Source organism: Acanthochromis polyacanthus, chromosome 5, assembly GCF_021347895.1.
Source record: "Acanthochromis polyacanthus isolate Apoly-LR-REF ecotype Palm Island chromosome 5, KAUST_Apoly_ChrSc, whole genome shotgun sequence".
Classification (NCBI taxonomy): Eukaryota; Metazoa; Chordata; class Actinopteri; family Pomacentridae; genus Acanthochromis; species Acanthochromis polyacanthus.
Genome location: NC_067117.1, coordinates 17,735,449 through 17,757,682, shown reverse-complemented (window position 1 = coordinate 17,757,682; position 22,234 = coordinate 17,735,449). Strand labels below are relative to the sequence as shown.

Below are 22,234 nucleotides of genomic sequence, written 5' to 3'. Positions count from 1 at the left end.
TGTGTGTAGTCATGCTAACTGAGATTCTACGATTTCTCTTCATACTCACACTAATGAGAGAAAACGGCCAGAAAGCTCTTCTGTAATTACTCCCCAAGGAGCAGGGTTTCAGCATGACCATGGCGCATAAACAAATACACACAGAGACACACACACATGCAATACACAGTATTCTGAAGCATGTGAAACAGCATGAGACTGACATTTAAACATTCACCTGTTGTGTATGGGAGCATGTGTGAAGAGAGAACACCAGTAATAATACACTAGCATGGAAGTTAAGGACATCTGCTAATTAGCAATCTGCAAACAGGTAATTGTGTGTCTATGAGAGTGTGTCATCACGTGTCTACATGAAGCAAAGGGCATTTGGCAAACAAACATTAACACAATTCACTTCACAATTAGACCTTCTCATCTTTGTCCACATAGAGCAGTTGAACTCAGTTCAATCTCCTGTAATGACAAATCTAAATGGAGCTTTTACATAAAACTGCTACCCTTGCTTTATGTGAGTTTGTGTGTGTGTGAGTCAACGCATGATAGAAAGGGACTGAGAGACATAATGGGATGTACATAAGGTCAACGTGTTTATGAAATCGCTGTCTTTGTCACACTGCATCAGTTCTGACTTTTCTGCATTTCATAGAGCCCTTAATTCAGCCGGTGTTAGCCCGCAGCATCTTTTAACAGCTACAATAGTCTTATTCAGCACACATACACACACACACCATATTAGAAAACCTGCTTCTACGCAGACAAAGAAGCAGAGATATACGACAAAATCAGGCAATCATTTTGTCTGTCTGAGAGTGAATAGTAGAGAAAGGAGTCTTTGAGGCGCACACGCACACACACTGCCTGCCCAGTGTTTGTGGTGGCGGAGCACAGCTGGTAACATCTGGATGTATTTTAGAAGTGTTTACATTTCCAAAATGCTGAAAAACTACACAGAAAGAGAGAAAGAAGGGAGACAGAATTCAGAAAAACACTGCAGGTGCCAGAGAAGTAATAAAAAAGAAGCAAGTCCCAAAAGAAGATTGTTTAAAATCTATCACAGCGGAGTGAGTTCACTTACACACACACACGCACGCTCATAACCGTTGGCCAATTGCAGTTATTGCCATAATCCTAGTCCAACAATAACTGACATCTGGTGCACTAATTGGCAGACTACAGCTCCTCCATCTGAGTTTTGTCCCATCAAGCCTCCCTTACTGTAGCTGCTCGAATGAAAACTGAGACTTGTGCATCAGCTTCTCTATGCGCCGTGCCTTCGCTGCTTACCAGCTGACAACCAGTCTTACGCACTCACTGCCACACACCACAAAGCAATTTCCTCCAACACGCGCGCGCACACTCACACACACACAGAAAACAGCTGCATTTCCATTTTACTTCCCCTAAATGACGAAAACACAAAAACAGTTGGACTTCATTCAGCCTAATCAGACCTGACATCGAGCGCAGCTCTGTGAGATGACGTCAACAATCATGACACACACACACACACACACACACACACACACACACACACACACACACAGAAAGAAAGAGAGAAAGAGGGAGTCCATAGGATGTAATTTCAGTGATTGGGTGTAATTTACCAGTGTAAGTTGAAACCAGACAGGGCAACTAGAGTGATCTCGGAGATCAAAAACCAACCATACACATTGGAGTGGGGCTCAACACAAACACACACACACACACACGCACAGGCATACCCTCAAGGTACGCTCATTCTGCAGTGACTTATGTTCTTTTCGATAAAAAAAAAAAGCCTGGGGTGTGGGAGATGTTGCAAAATGGCAATTCACTTGAATTTACACATAATTAGTATGTGAGTGTGTCCCACGGAAAGTGTCCCAGGGATCATTCTAATCCGCTCAGGTATGCCACTTTCCCATGGCCCACCCTAACCTCAACACACACACACACATACACACACACACATACACAGGGGAGATTATTAAAGCGACCTCGTGGCACATGGAGGTTTCTGATGGATTTAACATCAAGAATGATTGTTAACTTTTAGGACTAAAAAGACTTGGAGTGACTCCTGAGAAAAACTGAGCTCTTAGCCAGACACATGGATCACATGACAACTGGGCCGCAGCAGCAGGGACCCCTGGGAAAACGGCACAGTGCCATCTCTCAGATCACACAGACTCAGCAGCCAGGCAGTAATGATGCCGTGCAGATATATCATATTTAGGTATGAATATACCATTCATGTGCAGGAGGTTGAAGTGGATTTTGTGGTGAATATGCGCATCACAGTCAAGTGGTTTAAAAAAAAAGAAAAAAGATAATCACCGTGAAATAAATTAAACCTATTAAGAGGAACGTATGCTCAAGGTGACAGAAGAAATTAATTTGGCTCAACTATTGAGACCCATACCTCCACCCCACTATAGGATTTCTACCAAACTAATTATCACGCTCCACTTTCAGAAATAATAAGGAAAGTACTTAATAGGTTAGGATTCACCCCTGCATTCATATGTCCATTTAACATCCCTGCTTTTATGCCCACACACTCCTGCCTTAATGCAATTTCACATCCATGATTTAAAATAGGGGAAAGAATTATATTTCAAGTGGTGTCAGGATTAGAATATACAAGCAGTGATATTAAAATACTGTAAGGTCTTCTGTGTGTGTGCCGAGGCTTTCTGAGTGGCTGAAGCGGAGGTAAAGATGTTAAATAATGTTTTTGTCACAGTTTAGCACGACAGAAGAATTACAATGAAACCACAGATCTCTGATTAGTCCCCTCTCACTGTATATTAATTTTTTCCCCCCTTCTCTGCTTAATGCTGGTTTGGAGTTTAATTTTTAAACAGAACACAGATATGAAAAGACCCCCAAGTGTGTGCTCCTACACCAGCAGCACAAGTCTGTTTATCTAGTCAGCCATTCGCTCCAATTATAACAACATCCAAATGCAAGTATTGTTTCATTTCAAACATTCTTTAAAATTAAAATCTCTTTTTTTAATGTTTATATCTTCCTACTTATGCAGCACTGAATTTGCATTTTAACCCCCTAGGCTATGGGGAAAAAAAATCGGTCAGAATGCAGGTTTTGTTCTTTATCAGTGCAACAAAAGTTAAGCAAAAACTACATAAACAAGTAAATCGAGCCTTTAAAAAGATTTTATGAAAATTCAGTTTTTCTCTCATGAATTTATAGACAGGCTACATTGATAGCACATTTGTGATGATCTTAATCTAGTCCCATTTTCTTTAAAATATATATATTCTCCTGTCCTTTGCTCATTTAGCTTACAGGTCTATGTGATATGACACTGAGCTCTGTGTCTCTGTCATTCCGTGCCATGTGAAATCTAACACTGTGCTTGTCAGTGAGAGAAAAGGAATCAATATCCTGTTGAAGTCTGAGAGGATTACTACTCTATATGTCACTTCTTGGGAGAACAGCATACACCACAGAGTGCACGACACGCATGCACAGAGGCAGCGCGACCACAAATATTGCAGGTACATCAGCTGTGCTCCTGTCAGAAACATAAAAAAATAATAAAAAATAAAATACAAAGAGACTGAGAGGGAGAGTCTATTAAGCGCTGTGGTTTTCTATTAAAGTCTAGTGGAGGCGGGGGAGAAAAGGGGAAGAGGAGTTCACATTATCTAAGAGAATTCCAATTAACACTCTCCCCCTCAGTAATTAGCTACTAAAATAGCTAGCGAACAAACCCAAAATCCCAGCCCTGACGCCACTGCACTGCCTAATTAATTCTCAAATCAGGAGCATCTGATTCAGAAAATAACCTGATCGTGCAGATGACAGGCAGACTGGTCCGAATAAACTGTAAGGAATCATGCTCAAGAGTAAATAAAAAGAAAAAATCTGCCAGCTTGCCAGCTCACCGTTTTAATCCCTCATCATCCACACGGGCTATTCTAATGTTAGATTGTGTCTATTTTTTAAAAACAGTCCGACAAAAGCAAATACTAATATTCAAAGTTAAATATGAGATGAGAAGGAGATATAAAATAAAAGAAGGTGTTTGTTGAGTAATCTCGGCTGAAGGGAATGAGGGAAGAAAAGCTGAGGCAAGGGTCATAGCCAGAAAAGCAGATATCTTTTAGCCGTCTGCCGCTCATTTGCTCCTTCACTGGTCAGTTCTTCCACTGTTTAATGCAAACAGATGAGGCCTTTTCTCGCTCTTTTTCCAAATCCTGTCTTTTTAACGGTGGCTTCTTGGCCTCTGCAGTAACGTCAGCACAGTGACTATTAAAACAGCATGTGTCCCAGACTGCTACACACAAGCACAGAGAGAAACACACAGGAGACCTCTGCACTTTTGGGTGAACTTTTAACCTCTTTCCAGGAAGCGAAATGTGGAGAATGGGGGTTAAGGTATGCGTAGAGACACTGCATATAATGCACATACACAACAGGAATTTAGATAAATGTTATCAGAGATGGGTATCATCCTTAGCTGCATTAGGATGTCACCAATCTGCTGCTCCTATCGGCTATCAACAACCAATTCTGATGGATAACAAGGCCGAGATAAACTCAATAAGCCAAACAACCTATGTAGCCACAGGGTGAGCTTTAAAATCCCGTTCTAATAATACCTAATTCATCTGCTTGCCAATATCCATGTCGTGGCCTTTTTCAATTAGGCACACATACTCAGACACAGCTTTTGGACAATACAGTACCTCTAGCAGTAACTTTTAATATGCTGAGATACCCATCATTTAGATTTTACACAGATTTTTGCAGCTGGCACACACTAACAAACACACACACACACTCACACACATGAGGTAAGTGACACATACACACAGACACAGTGGCACATTATAAAACACGCTGTCACATGCTGATCTGTATCTGGACAAGTCAAACTGTGATAAAGTCACTCTACAACTATAGCAATCGATGGAAGTAATTTATTTACCTCACCAGGCAATTTCTGCTCTGTCTTCAGAGAGAAGGAGCGAGGGAGGAAGAGAGAGAGACAGAGGGAGATTTGGCAAGCATGTGTGAGTGGTGTGTAAATTAATCTAGCAGCAGTGAGATCCAGAGCCATGTATAAGTCCATAAAACAAGAGGAGGTTAAAGCAGCTCACATCATATACACACACATCAGGCAAAGGTCCAACACCAAAACCACTTCTTCCAGAGACAGAAGAGATGTGAAACGTCATCTCTGTTCCATTAATGTGATGTGCTATCCCTGGATGCTACTAAAAAGAGGAAAAAAAGAACAGTTAAGTTCTTTCTCCTCCTTTTTTCTTTCTTTTTTTCTTGCCATTCAAAAGCAACACACACTGGAAAGGGGCCTGTCCACGGTCCTTGACTTTAACTCAGTGGAATAAAAGGCACCTAACTAAGCCTCGATAATCGATACAAGCACTGCTGCCGGCTGGTTTTCACACACACACATACACACACACACACATGCAGACGCACTTATCCCACCTCCTCAGATGCTCATGCATATGCATGTCCATTGTGATTTATGCATCCTGGCGGGGGTGTGAGCCTATCTGAGAGCAAGGCCAACACACAGGTCAGCTCATTTGTAAATCAGTTGCCTATTTATGGATGCGTATGTGTGAGTGTTTGTGTGTATATGTGCATATCTATGGATGTTTGTGCCAATAAATCTGTGAGTATGTGTGTATGGGTAGAGGTCAGCACTAGAAACAGGCTCATAATCACTGCATCGCCTTCATTCATTATATTTATTGAATTCTTTCCAGCTCCTGCTCTTGGCGCGTGTAAATCACACAAGTTCTACACTATGGGTTGCAATCCGTTCACTCTGTGTGTGTGTGTGTGTGTGTGTGTGTGTGCGTGCGTGCGTGCGCGCGTTCCAAGCCATGTCCACTGAGCGCTGACTGCTTCTGCCAACCAAGGCTCTGACCCCGCTTTTTGCAGCAGGAAGTCACCCAGCTTTGTGACCTCTCTTTATTATTCCCAGGGATGGTTGGAGGAAAGTCTTTAGAAAAACACCTTCCATCAGAGTGACTGTCAGTTAATGGGGTCCCCACGGTCTCCTCTGTCCTATGCACTGGATTATGGGTAAAAAATAAGACAAGAGTTACACCTGAAGAGGTATTGGGGGTTAAACGTACGCTAATTTGTGGCATAATCTGAGAACATGGCCCTCTTTGCACACAAAGTGGGGGAAAAAAAAGTGCGTGCTTTCCTTTGTGGAAATTCAGTGGTGTTGCTCCACCCTCCTCCCACCTCCTCTGAACAACAGATTTGGGCTAATAGGGCAGCTGCTTGTCCCGCCCCCCCCTCCCCTAAAACCCCACTATGCTGCTCCCCTTGAAACCCTTCCACCCCGTCTCCCTTCCCAAAAAAAAAAAGCCCAGGAGGAAGCCTGTTGTTTTCAACTTGTTTTGGACACAGCCATGAATGGAAAAGTTCAAACTGTTGGAACGCTCATCCTAGAGGAGAATGCATTTTATTTGTCCACTATTTACTCGATTGTTGCTCAGGATATGTTTCCTGATCTTTGAAAAGATAGTAACGAAGGGAATAAAACTCGGCGTGCCGTGCAGCTGTCTGTTTATCCATCTATTCAGCTGTCTCCCCCTTTCTTTTCTGTTTTGCTGTGTTGTCAATAGGCAACCGTATCCCAGAAATAAAGCCTGCATTAGACTGGCCGGCAACCACGGTTTGTAACAACATCACTCACACCCAACAGTTTGTGCTCTTCACAATGTGAAAAAACATAATTCGGAAAGACTACAGCAAGTGTCTGGATATCCAAAAAAAAAAAGAAAACATGAAAACATTGCAAGTTATTGCAGCACAAAAAAATGACACCAGGGGAAACACTATCGAGATAAAAACCCCTCAAACACAAACAATCCATCCCTCGTGACGAGTGTAAGTGAGCTCATGGAGATGTTTCAATGGATTGAAAACTACTGTGTGTTCAGGTCCATAAGATGAAGCCTGACCTCCATGTGTGTTCATGTGTGTCGAAGTGTTTGTTTGTGTGTGTTTGGGGGGGTTGAACATGTGTGGAACTGGAGCCAAACTGTAAGCCATATGCCACACTGGCTTTGATGCCAGCCAGCCAGCCAACCCCCCCGCCTACCAGTCATGCACAAAAAAACACACACACGTACATGCCCTCTCATAAACACACTTGCATGTAGACACACACACACACACAGACGCACAGTTCCCTGTATAAAAAAGAAGCCCCTCCACTTCATTAGGAAAGTAAACACAAGTGCTGTCTGAAGTGGCTAATTAGAGACTAATTACTCCCTGCTCGTTACTAATGCAAATTAGATTATGCTGCTTAACTTCCTCGTGTCCACAACGCTGCTGTTAATTGAGGCCTTTTGAAATTAAATTACCCGCTAATTAGCATATCAAAACCATTAATTCTGAGCAAGGAGGGGGAAAAAAACAACAACAAATGCCAAGTTTTGCTAATGAGTTTTGCTAATTGAATATGTACGCTCAATACAGGGTTTTGTGCCAGGAATACCTATTCAGCTGATCAGCGTGCATGAGCCTGTGTGTGCGTGTGTGCGTGTGTGTGTGTGTGTGTGTGTAAGAAGCCAGACAGAAACACCATGCATCATAAGAGCAGCATATAATTAAAGGAACCATTCCATCTCTCCAAACGCTTTGTCAATATTTCCCTCTGAATGCACGACTCCACTGATGTTCAGCATGCGAAGAGGCAAAAGGATACAGCAGACAGACAGAGAGAGAGAGAGAGAGAGAGAGAGAGAGAGAGAGAGAGAGCCACAGAGAGTGAGTGAGTGAGTGAGAGGGGATGGATATTCATCTCATGAGAGGCAAAAGAGCCACTGAATGTGGAGTGTGTGTGTTGCAGTGGCATGTGAGCACGGTTAGCATTTGTCCAGGCTGTAAGCCTTCTTTGAAGTAAAGAACTCTGTCTCTCTGATGCTCTCCTGAAGCCCCAGACCCCCTGCCAGCTCTTTCTCTATGCCCCCCCCCCTCTCTCTTCACACTGGCCCCTCTTCACCTCTGCTTCAATACCTGTCCAATTAGTGAAACACTCACACACACACACACACACACACACACACTTATATGTACACAGATACATATATATTTTATAGCCACTAGCAGGTGAAAAGCCCAATCTTTCCTTCATTCAAAGATAAAACTGTTTTGGAACTGAATAGATGATTTCCAAACTTTGAGGATTAGAAATGGTGAGCATATTCATGGCCAGGCCTACCTGCTTCTGAATAAGAGAGGATACACACTGAGAAGCCAGGAGCTATTAGCTACTTTAATCTGCTGACGAAATAAAAGAATCATACATCTAAAGATCCATCTCAGCTTTGCATGTAAAACTAGCAGAAATAATGTCATTCTGAAAAACTCCTCTTTCCCTTTCCTAAATATCTATCCAATCAGGGTGCATGAAAAGCCCTATTCAGGTTGGCCCTTATAAAAGTTTCATCTTATTACACTTTCCAACTCTCATTTCATTATCCCTATAATGGCAGATGAAAAAATGAATGGCAAAATTGAGAGGTAGCCGTACAAAAAAATTAAATAACCATGATAATTAGATGTAAAGATATTATAATTCCTTTAACAGGATGCATAGAAACTGCTGCTCGACAATATTTGCCCTAATTGCTAGAATTATCATATTAACCAGTTACCATTTGGGTAAGTTGATTAAAAAATTGATTATTCGTCTATTTCTTTTAGGAGTTTCTTAATCAAAATCTAACATCCTTGAAAAATTAATTTGAAGCCGTTTCTTATCAGTTAATTAAATCGGGTTGGAAGTCATTTTTTCTGTGCGGCATGATTAGAACGGTTCTGTTCTCTTCTGTTCAGACACCATGACGTTAGAGGGGGAACTTTTCACTGTCTCATCAAACATTCACAACCACAAGAATAGGACTTCTTTGAAGGGCCCGGCGCCTTTTTTTTTTCTTCCAAACCTCTGCCTTTCTGATAAATTGTGCTATACCCAATAGATCTTTCTTTCTCGTTAACACATTCTCATTAACGGACAGAGAAAGCGAAAGGAGAGGGGAGGGGAAGAGGGGAAGAGAAAAGGAGAGTGTCGGGGGGAGGCAGAGGGGAGTGGGTGGGAGGTTATGAGTGCTGAAGGGGGTAAAAAAAAAAGAGAGAGGTGGGAAAACAGGGCAGAAAAAAACTGAATCAATGGAAGAGATAAAGTCAAAGAGAGAAATAAATGCGCTGACAAATTTCCACACACAATGATGAAAATTAAATAATATAAAGACAACACAGGCACACAACGTTGCCTGGGTGACAGCCTTGGGGTGGCCGGAGCTGAGACTAAACAACTAAGCCAGGAGCTAAAACAACACCTGCTGTTACTACAGGAGCAAAATGTCTGTCTAATCATGCTCTCCCTGTGTGGTGGAAATTAAAGTGTTAGTTTTAAATTTTGTGAAAATCAAACGTAAAAACACTCGGGGGTGAAAATTTTTATTTATTTTATACGTATATATATATGTTTCACTTCATTTTGTATCAATTCACATTTGCAGCCTTAAAAACTGCGCATCAGAGGTTGACTTCACCTCAGAAAACTAGTTTTCTATTTCGGGAAGAAGACTAATTATGAAGCTCTGCCCCTGGGAGAGAAAAGCCCCTCTTGAAGGAGAGAGAGAGAGAGAGAGAGAGAGAGAGAGAGAGAGGCAGAGAGTCCATTCAGCACTGGCATCAGTGGAATATAAGTTTGTCTCTCTCTACTTCAGCAAGCAGCAGAGCAGAACCGAACAGATACAGTGCGCTCCACTCATCTGTCCATCCCAGACTCCTCAGGGAGGTATGGGAGGATTGGAGAAGGGAGGGGGGTCAAAAGGAGAATTAAAAGGAGAATCAGTGAGGATACAGAGCAGTATGGAGGGTCTCTCTGATTGGATAATGAATTGAATGATTATTAGAGCCTGTCTAGTAAAGTTACGTAGAATTCTCAGTTCATCAGCCAATCAGCCAATCAGCCCAATCCCTCATCAACCAATCAAACCCCCACTCAGGGGGGTGCCATAGCAGAGGTGCGGGGGCTTCTCTGCTTCCTATTCTCTCTGCCTGTCTCCCTATATTTTTCCTCTTTCTTTTTCTCTTCCAACACGTTACTCTCTCTGGTACAGCTGCCCTCATCTTTCTCTGTGGGAGACAGAGAATTCTCAAAGCCACAATTACCGCACAGAACTATCAATTTCCCCTTCAATTAACCCTGTGGGAAGAGAGGGGACAGGGAAGAGGAAGGAGAGAGCAGAGAAGGGGATGAGAAATTCAAATTTGGGATGAAGACGGCCACCTCGGTGTGTTCCTCCCCCCGCCCCTCAGGGTGCAGTCATGTGTTTGGGCTGAGAAGAGAGAGAATTACACCTCCTCAGGATGAACTTGACCCCGCCACTGGAGGTTACTATACAGCACAGGCCCCCTATCCTCATTACCAGCAAATAGGCCCAGCCAGCGTTCCACTAATGCAGACTGTATGTTAATAACCAGCGCTCAAACCACAGCGCAGATCTGTCGAAAGCTAAGGGGAAAGATAGACGGCGAGGCAGAACGGCGAGGAGGGGAGAAAAGAGAAGGGAGAGGACAGAGAGGAAAGGGGGGGATAAGGAGGGGGCGTGAGCCAGGAGTTGTGTTTCTTAGATCAGCGACTAAAGGGCCAATGCCCCGTAACAACGGACAACTGTGATGGCATGCCTGCACTCTGCGCTCTGCTCCCCTCTCCTCCTCTTCTTTTGCATTCTCACTTCCCTTCCCACCTCCTCCTCCTCCTCCTCGCCCTCCACCCACTCTCTGAGCAAACCCCTGGGGGAGCTGCTCAAACCAAACCCAGCCTTCAGCAAAGTTTCGCAGGCAAACTTTTCACAAAGCCCCCAGAAGCCGTACGCCTGCCTGACACCACAAAGCATGCCAGGGTTTCATTGCCACTCACCCTCCCTCCTGTCCTCGTTTTTGTACTTTAGTCCTTCGTTCCTCCCTCGGTCCCCTCCCTCGTTTATGCTAACTACTTTCCAAAGCTAATGCACTGTTCCTGACTGACCTTTAGACAATGGAAACCTGCAGTAGCAGAAGTTGTCGATTAGGGCTACAGGTTGCATACGGTAACACTGACCTTCAATGGGCAAGTGGGCATTGTGTCATCTGCTAATCTAACCACCCAGGCTGGTTATAAACGCCCTGAGTTTTTGAAGAAATATATTCTAGTAATTTCACTGTTTAAAAAGTGTCGTAGTGGAAATAATGAAAAGAACACAAAGTAGTTTTTTTCTCTCTCTTTGTAGTTTTTGTCAGGGAGCTGTTTATGCTGCGTGAGGAGCACCTACTACTTGTCCAGGGACAAGTAGGTGTGCTGACAAAACACTGCAAGCACAACGGACTGAATAAAATAACATAATTCACATTCACGTATTTTTTGATCCTTTGAGTAAGAGCACAGTTGAATAAGAAAAAGAAAAAAAAGTTTCCTTGCATCAAATCAAGCATAAATATTTCAACAAATATATTTTTAAAAAACATTTTTGAAATGTCGCTTTTTCTCTTTCAATAATGTTTTCAATTTGTTTTTTCTTTTCTTGATAAAACATTGGAGTTATTTTGACACTCACTCACACACTTGTCATTTCAGTAATACTGAATGAATTATTTCTTTTGAAATGAGGCCTGAGCAGAGGTAGCAAATGTTGGAGGTAAACTGTGATGACATCTCGGATGTAATGAAGAGGCTGAGGGAACACAGAGCTGTGATGATTAGACACCAGGCATGACAAGGAGAGGATCGGAGAGGGAGAGCTTGGATGGAGGGGGAAGGAGATGGACAAGAGAAAGTGCAACACAATAAGAGGCAAGCAGGAGAAAAGAGAGAGAGCAAGCATTGAGCCCTTCACACTGATTGACTATTGGAGTTCCAACGGCGAGAAGAACGTTTCCCGACAAACCACGGACCAGAAATGAAAGCAGCTCTGGCAACTGCAGGCTCAAACGCTGTGTCTATGTGTGCAGCCTCATGCGTGACACAAACATTTATCCCGATACATTCGTGTGATTCAGAGCGGAGTGTTAAAAAAACAGAAGTGCTGAGCAGAAGGAGCTGACTGTTTATTGCAATCTAAATAAAATGGCTCGATTAAATATTCTTTTTTAGTTCACGTGTCTCATTAGAAGTCAACCAAAACTGTCTGCGGAGGGAGAAAAATTGTCAGTGTTTAAACATTGTGTTGTGCCTTTGTAGATATAGTGGAACAGTGAGAATGTGACAGCGGCATATTTGAATGATGTTTTTCCTCTTTTAATCCGAGAAAAAATTCATTTCAATTAATTTTTAAAAGAAAAAAATAAAAGCTTTTTTTATTTTAAAACTTGAGTTGATGTATTGAAGTTGAAAAAAAACTGAGATACATGTTTTAAAAAACAATTAGAAAACTTTTCTTTAATTAGCAAAAACATCTGATAACAGTATATGAACGGTGTCATATGCAGCTTTAAAATTACTTTAAACGCTTCTGCAGGAACTTAAACACTGTTAAAATCAAAGACTACGCTCCTTTCTTCCAACAAACACCACTTTCTCCACTTTCCGGCTCCTCTTCGCCGTTTTGTTTGTCATTGCTCTCCGCTCTGCTACGCCTCTCAAACACCCCCCCTGCCCGAGATTGTGCCGGCAAACAGTTAACGCTGCTTCACAGGCCAGCGGCCCACAACGCAAACACACCCACCTACACCCCTCGGCCTTCTCTCTCCTCAGGAACATGAGAGCTGGCTCTAATTCACAGGCTGGTAAAGCTGTGGTGGACAGCAGTCTTGATCTGGCAGGATTAGGCTACTTTTATTTCCCCGAGAGCTTCGGGGGGAGGCGGGTGAGGAGAGGTGGAGGGAGGTGAGCGTGCATGTGTGTGTGTGTGTGGGAGGAGGAGGGGTGGGGGGTCTCAAATCCTTCTACAAATGTCAGACAATGACCAGTGACCGGGGGCCGCACACACACACACACACACACACACACACACACACACACACACACACACACACACACACACACACACACACACACACACACACACACACACACACACACGTACGCAAGCTCACACAATCATAAACACTCCTGCAAAAGAGCCTGGTGAGCCACCCAGAAAAGAGACTCATCACTCTCTGTCTCATCAGCCTGAGGAAGAAGTGATGTGGGGGCAAGAAGGGAGCAGAGGAGGAGGAGAAGAGAGGAAGGAGGGAGTAAAAGAGGGAGGGAGAGAGGGAGGGGGGGATTACACAATTATTCAGATAACAGCTGGGAATAATCTAGTGGCAGATGTCTCTCGGTCAACAATGCCCACCACACACAGGCGTGCATGTGTATGCGCATACACACCAAGAGTGTTTCAATGCTCAGCGAGCAGCCACAGAGTGAAAAACGGCCGCTGATGAACCAGCACAAGCTCCTCAAACACACATCCGTGTCGGTCTGTCTGGAAAAGTTTTTTTTTCCCTCCTTTAAAAAAAATTTTAAAAAAAATCAGCATCTGATAAAGATGAAACAACCTTTAAAAATAATGATAGACAGCCTCCTTATCAAAGAAATGTGTGGAAGAACACAAGAAAAAACACAACTTGGGAAAGCGACAACCTGTTTGCTTTTCTTTCCCTCCAAGGGCCGACTGAAAAACAAAACTAAAATTTGAGGAATTCTGTTCGAGGAGGAGAAAGCTGGAGGGTCATGCAGTGATTGACAGGTAATTGCAGTTGGATGTGCACACACACGCGCACACACACAATAAGAGTGCACACATGCAGATCACAACAGCATCCTTTGCCTCTCTGAGCAAATCTCCCAGTAGTGGCTCCAGCAATCACTATCCTCCTCTCCTGTCTCCCCTCACTATAGAAGCCACAGATCCCACTGGGCAGAGCCTGCACAGTCTCTTCCCCATCACAGCAAAGCAGAGGGAAGAGGAAGAAAATGAGGTCAGAAGTTAAGAGAGACATTGAGAATCTAGTCTTTTTTACTGTGGGCCAGATCATATTTATCACATTTACTCTAAAAGAATATCTCTGAACGTTTCTTCCAGAAGTTTTTGGGGAAAAAAGAAAAAAGTAAATTCCCCAGCTCGGCTCCCCTTCGAAAATGAATAAATCTTTATGTGAGGTTATGTCGTTGGGGAGGAAGGAAGGGGCGGCCCAGCCAAGTGGAGAGAGGGAGCTCTGTCAATCCGTCAACCCAGGCAGCCTATTGTGATTTGGTTTAACACTGGTTAACAGCTCGTCCTGTCAGGGGATGGATCATCCCACGGCGCCTCACATGCTAATAGCTTAAGTAGGCATCCCATGTCCCCCAGAACTAATACCGCAAATACTAATACCATAAAAGAGCAGTGCACGCCAAACGCTCCAGCCTCACTTTCGCCTGCGTTAGCCAACATCTTGATACTTTACGGATTAGAAAACATAATGAGATGCATTTAAATGGTTATTACCTCCCCGGTCCGGGCTGGCAGGGAACAGGGACGAAGGGAAATGCTGCACTGCTAATTTCCTATCATCATATGTTAATCATCTTGGGTGGAGAATTCAAATATTCTGGTGCAAATCAAAACTAAAAGAAATGCTGAAATATATCAGATTAACCTTAAAATCTGATATCTGTATTGTAAAAAGAATTTAAAAAATAAAAATGACGAGTCAAGAAATCTAAATCTGTGGCGTTGTTATTTGCACGTGAGTTTATGGACCTTGATGTGAATCCCTGCGAGCTCCCACTCTGCTGAGAATCTCAGCATTTCATCAGTGCGCTCACTCGTCCGCTCGGCAGATTTTCCCGCCACAGCACCACGGACAAACGAGCACTCAAGAGCTGTGTAATGCTTCTCTCCAGTCAGATGGTTTATGAAATGTGCAAAAACGCCTGTGTGTGTGTGTGTGTGTGTGTGTATATATCTGTGTGTATATCCATAACATTCAGAGTCTCGCGCTTCACAGCTGTCACCTACCCTTCACAGCCATCCTTTCAATACACATTAAAGCAGGGCTGCAGAAAGTTTAGTCACATTGTTGTTCTGAGTGAAACTTTCCACTGCTCCGCTCCCTCGGTTACCCGCTCGATTGACGGCTGCCCTGTCATTTTGTCGCAGTGCTTTAGAAAACACCAACGGCTCTCTGATGAAGTGCTTACAAAAGGTCATAGGGTGGCGGCGACGGAGAGGAGGGGAGCCGACTACTGAGAGACGGAGGCAGGGGAAAAGGAAAGGGAGACGGGATAGAGTGAAGGAAAATCCATAACACAAATACAGCTGTCAGGAGCAATGCGGAGTTAGCAGGGGACACAACGACCGATGAGAGCTTTCTTCATGAAGATGCTCCGCTCGAACACAACAGGCGTTCTATCAGTTTCTCCACCACTTGGGTGTTTTTTTTCCCCCTTTCTTTCCCTGCTTACACCTCAAGTGCTCCACCTGATCTGTGCCGCTGACCTCCCGATGCTCTGTGACTCTTCCTCCCTGTCTCTGAAATCAAACTCGATAGCTGCGAGTGCCTCACTTCACAGTCTGCTCTCGGTCTTCCAGACTCCACAGCCCTTTCCTTCAACTCCGGCTCTCTGCTCCAGCCATGGCCTCAGGTGCCAAGCGCACTCTGGAGAGGCTGATCTAATGCTTCCTCAACTATAATAACCCATTGCGTTTAACCCTCACACTGTTGTTTCCCTCACTTCGCACTGCCTTTCACTCACATTTTCTATCTCTCTCCCTGCTGCCCCCTCCTCCTCCACCCATAGGAAACAGTCTCTTCCGCTCTGAGCTGTTGGGTCACTCCTTCCCACATCCATCAGCTGTTAATGGGCCGGTGCTCTGCAGAGCTGGAGGAACATCTCCAAGCCGGCCTGCATCCCGGCCACCCCGCAGACAAACAGAAAAACTTAGGGAAATGTCTCCTCTAAAATGCAGACATGTTAATGACCACAGGCTTAAACCACTGTGTCAGACAAAATGATTACCTTATCAATCAGAGCGGGAGGGGAGTGCGTACATTTTTGGAAAATATCAGACTGAGGCCGCTGTCATCATGTAAGCAGTGACAGCTCTTTCGAAAAGCCGCAAAAGGCAAAAGAAAAGGTAACAAAAGCCAATATCTGCTCCTTCTCACAGGTGCTCAACTTCCTAAAAGACCCCTAAAAAAAAGCATCTTCCCGCTTTTCTCCTCTGCTGTCCTGCGACTTCATCGTGCGACACCGTGTCCTGACCCATCACAAGACCACATCTCAGCTTTGAAAAATGTGCCGGATTTATTATACGCACATGCAGACAGACAGACACACACTTTCACACAAGTATTCAGCACTCGACTTCTCCTAAATAACAGGTTCAATTAGAACCACATGTATAATCAGGCCTCAGTCTAAAGCAATGTGGCGGCAGTTTCACTGTGCAGTCAATCACTTCAGTACACAAACAGAACATTCCCCAACTTGCGGGCCGTCCATATACAGTAACACCTTCATTTAACCCGTTCATTTGTCGACTATATTTCATTAGCAATTTTTTAAAAGCGGTAACTGCTTTTGTAACGGTTTTCGATGATTACATTTTATATTTTCACATCACTGGAAAAACTGAGAAGCAACGAATCTAGTCTTGAAAAATGTGTGATACACTAAATTAAAATTTGCTTAATTTTGACACATAATTACACTGCTGCCATGATCTGTTGATTTTCTTCTCTTCTTGTCCTGCAGATTTTCCTCATTTAAAGCCCAACACATGTTCAGCTCAAATGTGTGCAGCTCTGCGATAGTGTCAGCTTCAGGACCAACACTTAGAATAATTCCATTTGAAAACATGCTTTCACATGCTTGCACAATTTTTTTTTTTTTTGCTTTTCTCAAATCCCATCTAAAGGATATTGAAAATTTAACCATTTCAGCTTTTAAGCAGGTAATGCACTAAGTGCTGCAGTACAAGTAAATCTGTGAGTATCTATCACGGGTCAAACCCTACATGTATAGCAGTGTCGTATACGGGTGCTCTTCAACATCACTTTGGAGCCAAAAGCCCACTCAGACTTGTGGGTTTGGGATAGCAGGAGGGTTTTAATGAAGAGAGAGCGAGAGATGTAGAGACGGACAGGCAAGCCATCAATGCTACCGACGCACAGGACATTTAAAACTTCAAATACTGTCCATTTTCACTCAAGCAGGACAGGTGAATTGAGAAAAAAGCACTCTCATATACACACACTCCCGCACTCAGATATATACACTCTTCCACACATACATCCGCGCGCGCTCATGCTGGAGGTAAGGACTCTCTGAGTGAGTTTATGGACTAACACAATCATGTTGGTGGCTTTTAATCGTGCTGAAGGGGTTTTAAAGCGCATGAGATTCATAGCCATTATTGCCTGTCTCTAGACGGTCTCATACATGGCTGCAGTCACACCCCGACACACACACACACACACACACACACACACACTGGACCAGACTGAAAATCATCATTTAAGTAATGTGTCAGTAAGCATAACAGAAACAATTGTCTGGTGGAGAGCACAGTCTGAAACTGATAAAAATCACCAGAACATGAGCGACTCTTACAAACAACGAAACAAAACAGGACATGGAAAAGACACAGCTGCTGAGAGGAGAGAAGAAGCTTAAAAAAAAAAAAAAAAGCGAAGTAAAGATGGAAAAGTGTTGAAGCAAGTCAGATGAAAAAAGGTGGCAATGCTGAGGCAAACACACAGACACGGGGCACACAATAGCCGACAGAGAGCAGAGAGAGTCAATCTGTCTCTGACACCTCTGGCTTCCTGCACACGTACACTCTCCCCCCCCCCCAAATAACTACTTCTGCCTCTCAAATACTCTTTTGTTTCATTGTCTCTTATTATATTTTCAAGAAAAGCCTGTCACTGATGTGATCGCCTATCAGCGAGCAAAGCACTACATGGAAATGATAACTTTACAGTTGATTTTAATGATTTTTATACTGCTGGTAAATGCTGCGGTGTTTGAATAGAAGCAGAAATAAAAAAATACTTTTATTCCTTTTATCAGCAGTGTTTCGCAGTTCTACCTGAGCTCCATTGTGAGATTTTTATCGAGGTTTGCAGGCAAAGACCAGCTAGGAAATGTTAAATTTAAATTTCTAAACAACTAAATTGTATAGTAACCGTAAATGATCTTTCTTACACTGAGTCAAATCAGCTGCTGAGGAGAGAAATAAAACAGGCAGCAGTGAAAACCAGCATTTTAAAATGAGCTTTAGAAATAGCTGGTTTAGATTTGACATATTTTAAGGAAAGATTTTGAACCTTTTTTTAGCATAATAATTACCTATGTAAAACAGATTTACTGGCAGCATAAACTGTGTTAATTATTTGAACATTATTTACAATTATGTTAAGTAAACTGATGAGCATATAAATTACATTCAGCCTCTCCTGTCTTTAAATTTACAAGTCAACTAAAAATCATTCCTATTCTGATTATTTAAATAGATGCAATATGAGACTGTGTGAAGGCCAGTCTGCATTAAAAACTTTAATATGTATGGCTTCTCTTTAAATGAAGGCAACAACTTGTTGTGTAACACATGTAGGTGAGATAAACTTTTTAATTTTTTTTCCTTTCTTTCTTTTTTTTTTTTTTTACACCAAGACCTCCAAGTCAACACCAAATACCTGCTCTCCTGTCTGACACCACAACTGTGACAAGGTCATAAAACGTGATTAAGAGCTTTTTCATTCCCGCTGGATCTTCTATTAAAGTGCAATTAAAAGTGTGTCATCACGTCGCGGAAATGCCATCACAGAGGACAGGAGGGGGGAGACACAACAGCAGAGAGAGAGAGAGAGAGAGAAAGAGAGAGAGAGAGAGGGGACACAGTAAATAAAATTAATTATGCCAAATGCCCCGGCGCCCATCAATCACGGGGCAATAATGCCCGTGTCAGGGTGTGCACCCACACGGCCTGTATGCTTTTCTCTCAGTGACAGACAACTAACAGCAATTAATTGTCATTTCATTTCTCCCTCTTTTTGGGAGCTCTGCAGCTTTCAATCAGTCCATCTGACCTGCGGGAATGTGTTGGCTGATGTTTGATGATGGGAATTAAAATTTAGGAGAGAATAAAAAAAAAAGAACAGAACAGGCGAAACTTATTTTTTCCCGAAAAGTTGCACTTTCATCCAGCGTGTTGTATACAATCCCAAAAAAGAAGCCTTAATTAAACCGTTAACCTTATACTATATACTTTCAGTTTTCCTTTTTTTAAAAAAAAAAAAAAGTCTCGGTAATACGTTGTTTTTTTTCCTGCACGGAAAAATTATATTTTCCTTTGTGGTGCAGGCCTACTTTCAGGCGGTTTATGACTGCTAAAAGAAGGGGAAAACATGGGTCATGCAGAGGTTCTGGTGCAGATTTTATCCTCTTCAATTTCTACATTTACAATAAGTCAGCTCTGAATATGTGGGGATATATTTGATCCCAAACACGTGCTTTAATTTATCTGATCACTCTAATTTACGCGTCATAAAAAGGGACGAAAACGCATCAAAGTTTGAATCCACTTTCTGCAAAAAATCTGCTAAAACTAGAACCAAAGTTTTACAAAGCAAGAACGACTTCCCTGCAGCTCTTTAAAACATTCCCCTAGAATTTAATGTTATCTATTTAATCCGGCAGAATTTATTGAAACTCCAACAGGCGCATGAGACCTCTCACAAAGCGGTTCCAGTTTCAAAAGTCAAAATGGTTTGAAAAGAAAGTATTGTCCGCAGACCTATTGACCATGTCAACAAGAAAGCTGCTTTTTCCCCCCTTCTTAAGACAAGAAGAGCTCTATTCTCTCCAGTGAGAGCTCCAGCGCCCTTTTTATAAAAGAAAAAAAAAAGAAACCTTATTGTCTAATTGTCAGAAACGTACATTTGAAAGGAGGACAGCGGCTCGGACTTAAACAGGTAGAAAAGCGATGACAAAGCGTTCATTCTCTGCGTGGAGACGTTTGCGTAAAATTATCACCACATAACGCATGTCGGTGTCTATTATCAAAGAGTTATTAACAGCCAAGTTACTTTTTCCTCCATTCCGACATTTTAGTTAATCCAAACATGTGAGAGGGAAGGAAAAACTTTTTGTTGCCTCAAGAGCAAAAAGTTCGGGCAAAATCACTTTATCCAAATACTGGCCCTCTGATGCCACCAATATGTGCTTTGATAAATTATTAGAGATCAAAGAAATCGTTCAAATAAAGCACGAGTAGATAAACTGGATTTTTGAAACACGTGCGGAAAAGGACACCGAGACAAACTTCGATTGTCTTTCCAGCGAAGAAAAAGAAAATATGAAAAACAACTGCTATAAAGGGGATTTTTTCAAAAGTGCCAAAAGTTTCAGCTCAGAAGTTAGAATGAAACACGGACGGGAGCGAAGTGTGGATGTGGGAAGAAAAAAAAAAAAAACTCCGAGACGGCCGCTGGATCAAACCTCCTCTAACAGGCGATTCTGTTATTAAGACTGACTTGGTGGACTTTCACAAACAGTGTGCGATGAGAAGTTGGAAGTTTTTAGCTTCAAGAAGAGCCAAACGTGTGTATGAGAAAGCTTCAATGGAAGGAAAGAGTGAGAAAGATTGTTTTAAAAAGGAAGGGGTGAAAAGGAAAGTGTAGATAATGCATCAACCTGTTCTCTTGGTTTCTGAAGAAGTCAACTTTCACGCCAGTGGTTGGACCATGTGGACAGCCCGCTTCTGCTCCTCAAACCCCCGGCGCGTCCACTCTCTCTCACGGCGACAAAGGGGGGACACAAACCGACGGGACGAAAAAAAAAAGTAAAAAAAAAAAAAATTGAAAGAAACAAGAGAGGAGAGAGAGAGACAGAGAAATCTAGGATCTAAGACCGCAGCACCATTACTTTAAACGACAAAGCGTGCTCGTTAGTCCTTTTTCTCTTTTCCCTTTTGTGTGCGTCCTCTCTCCTCGGAGTGGCCCCTCTGGAGTGAAGTCAGAACAATACTGCCGCTAAAACTCTGGCACTGTGCGCAAGTTGCCGCGGAGAAACAACGCAGCTTCTCGTTCTCTTTTTTTGTTTTGCTGTTTAGTTGCTTCTGCTTCTCCCCCTCCCGCTTTATCTCTTCGAGAGACGGATTCAGCGCGTATAACCTCTCCACCGGTCTTCACTTTTTGGCATCCCGTCTGTTGCTCGCTCGTTCGCTGGAAATCAGGGTTGAATCACTGGGACTGTGTGAGTGTGTGTGTGTACACGAGTGTGGAGCGTGTGTGTGTGTTGCGGGGGGACAGTTTGCTGCGCTACCGTAATGCCTCTAAAGCAGGTGCGCGTTTTTCCGTCGCTGCCCCTATCGACGCGAAGAAAGCCCTGGCGCACAATAAAACAGCAGCAGCAGCAAACAGCCAGTGCGTGTGCGTGTGTGTGTGTGTGTGTGTGTGTGTGTGTGTGTGTGTGTGTGAGTGAAGGGAAGGCACTGATCTTTTGACCTCTCTTTGCATCCCGGCTGAGTTGTGCTATTGTGGAGGCAGAGAGGAACAGATGTTAGCCTGCAAAAAGTTTGAGCTGCAGAAAACCGCCAGAAACAAAGCAAGATCACCCAAACAGAACTGGTCCACGAAGAAATGCTTTGTTTTTGCACGTTTATGCATTTTATTGAGCATTATCTGCTCAAAACATGTCCAAAAACTCTACCCAAACTAATGAAAAAGCAAAATATACATAGAGAAGTGTACGCCAAAATAAATCACTAATTTCTTAAATACCTTTTCTCATCTTGAGGCCCTATTCTATAATAACTTCTTCATTTTTTAAAATCATTAAATGATAGCCTATATCGATTTATGCCATTAAGATTGATGCCAACCCACGAAATGCTGTATTCCACAAATAAAAACTAAGTGTGAAATCTGTTTAAGTGGGTTCGCTCTTGTTACACACTTACCATCCAAATAGACAGTTATATTGTGATTAGATAAATTTTACTGTCTGCCTACCTCACTGTGTCCTTTATGTATTTTGGAAGCCTGACAACTCCTTTTGCAGAGTTATTACCGCCTTTTTTTCCCCCACCTCGCCACCACATTCATTTACTAATTGACAGCATAATCAGTGTTGAGATTACTGTCTCTGATGAAATTTGGGAATTACATCATACCTGTCGCTGCAAAAAAAAAAAGAGAGAGAAAAAAGGGGAAAAAAAAGTGCCATAACTCAAAGGAAGATCCTGGAATAATTTTT

General features: G+C 42.8%; 1 protein-coding gene across 3 annotated transcripts in view; it reads right to left on the bottom strand.

Moving 5' to 3' along the window:
* foxp4 (forkhead box P4) overlaps positions 1-21,316 on the bottom strand; it is a 95,128-nt gene extending 73,812 nt beyond the window's left edge. The window contains exon 1 of one of the 3 annotated variants that reach the window (XM_051948314.1): positions 20,672-21,316. The gene's annotated coding sequence lies outside the window, so the exon portion shown is untranslated. The remainder of the gene's footprint in view (positions 1-20,671) is intronic. The other 2 variants (XM_022197306.2, XM_051948313.1) reach the window with 2 other exon arrangements.
* Between the last annotated feature and the right edge of the window lie 918 nt (positions 21,317-22,234).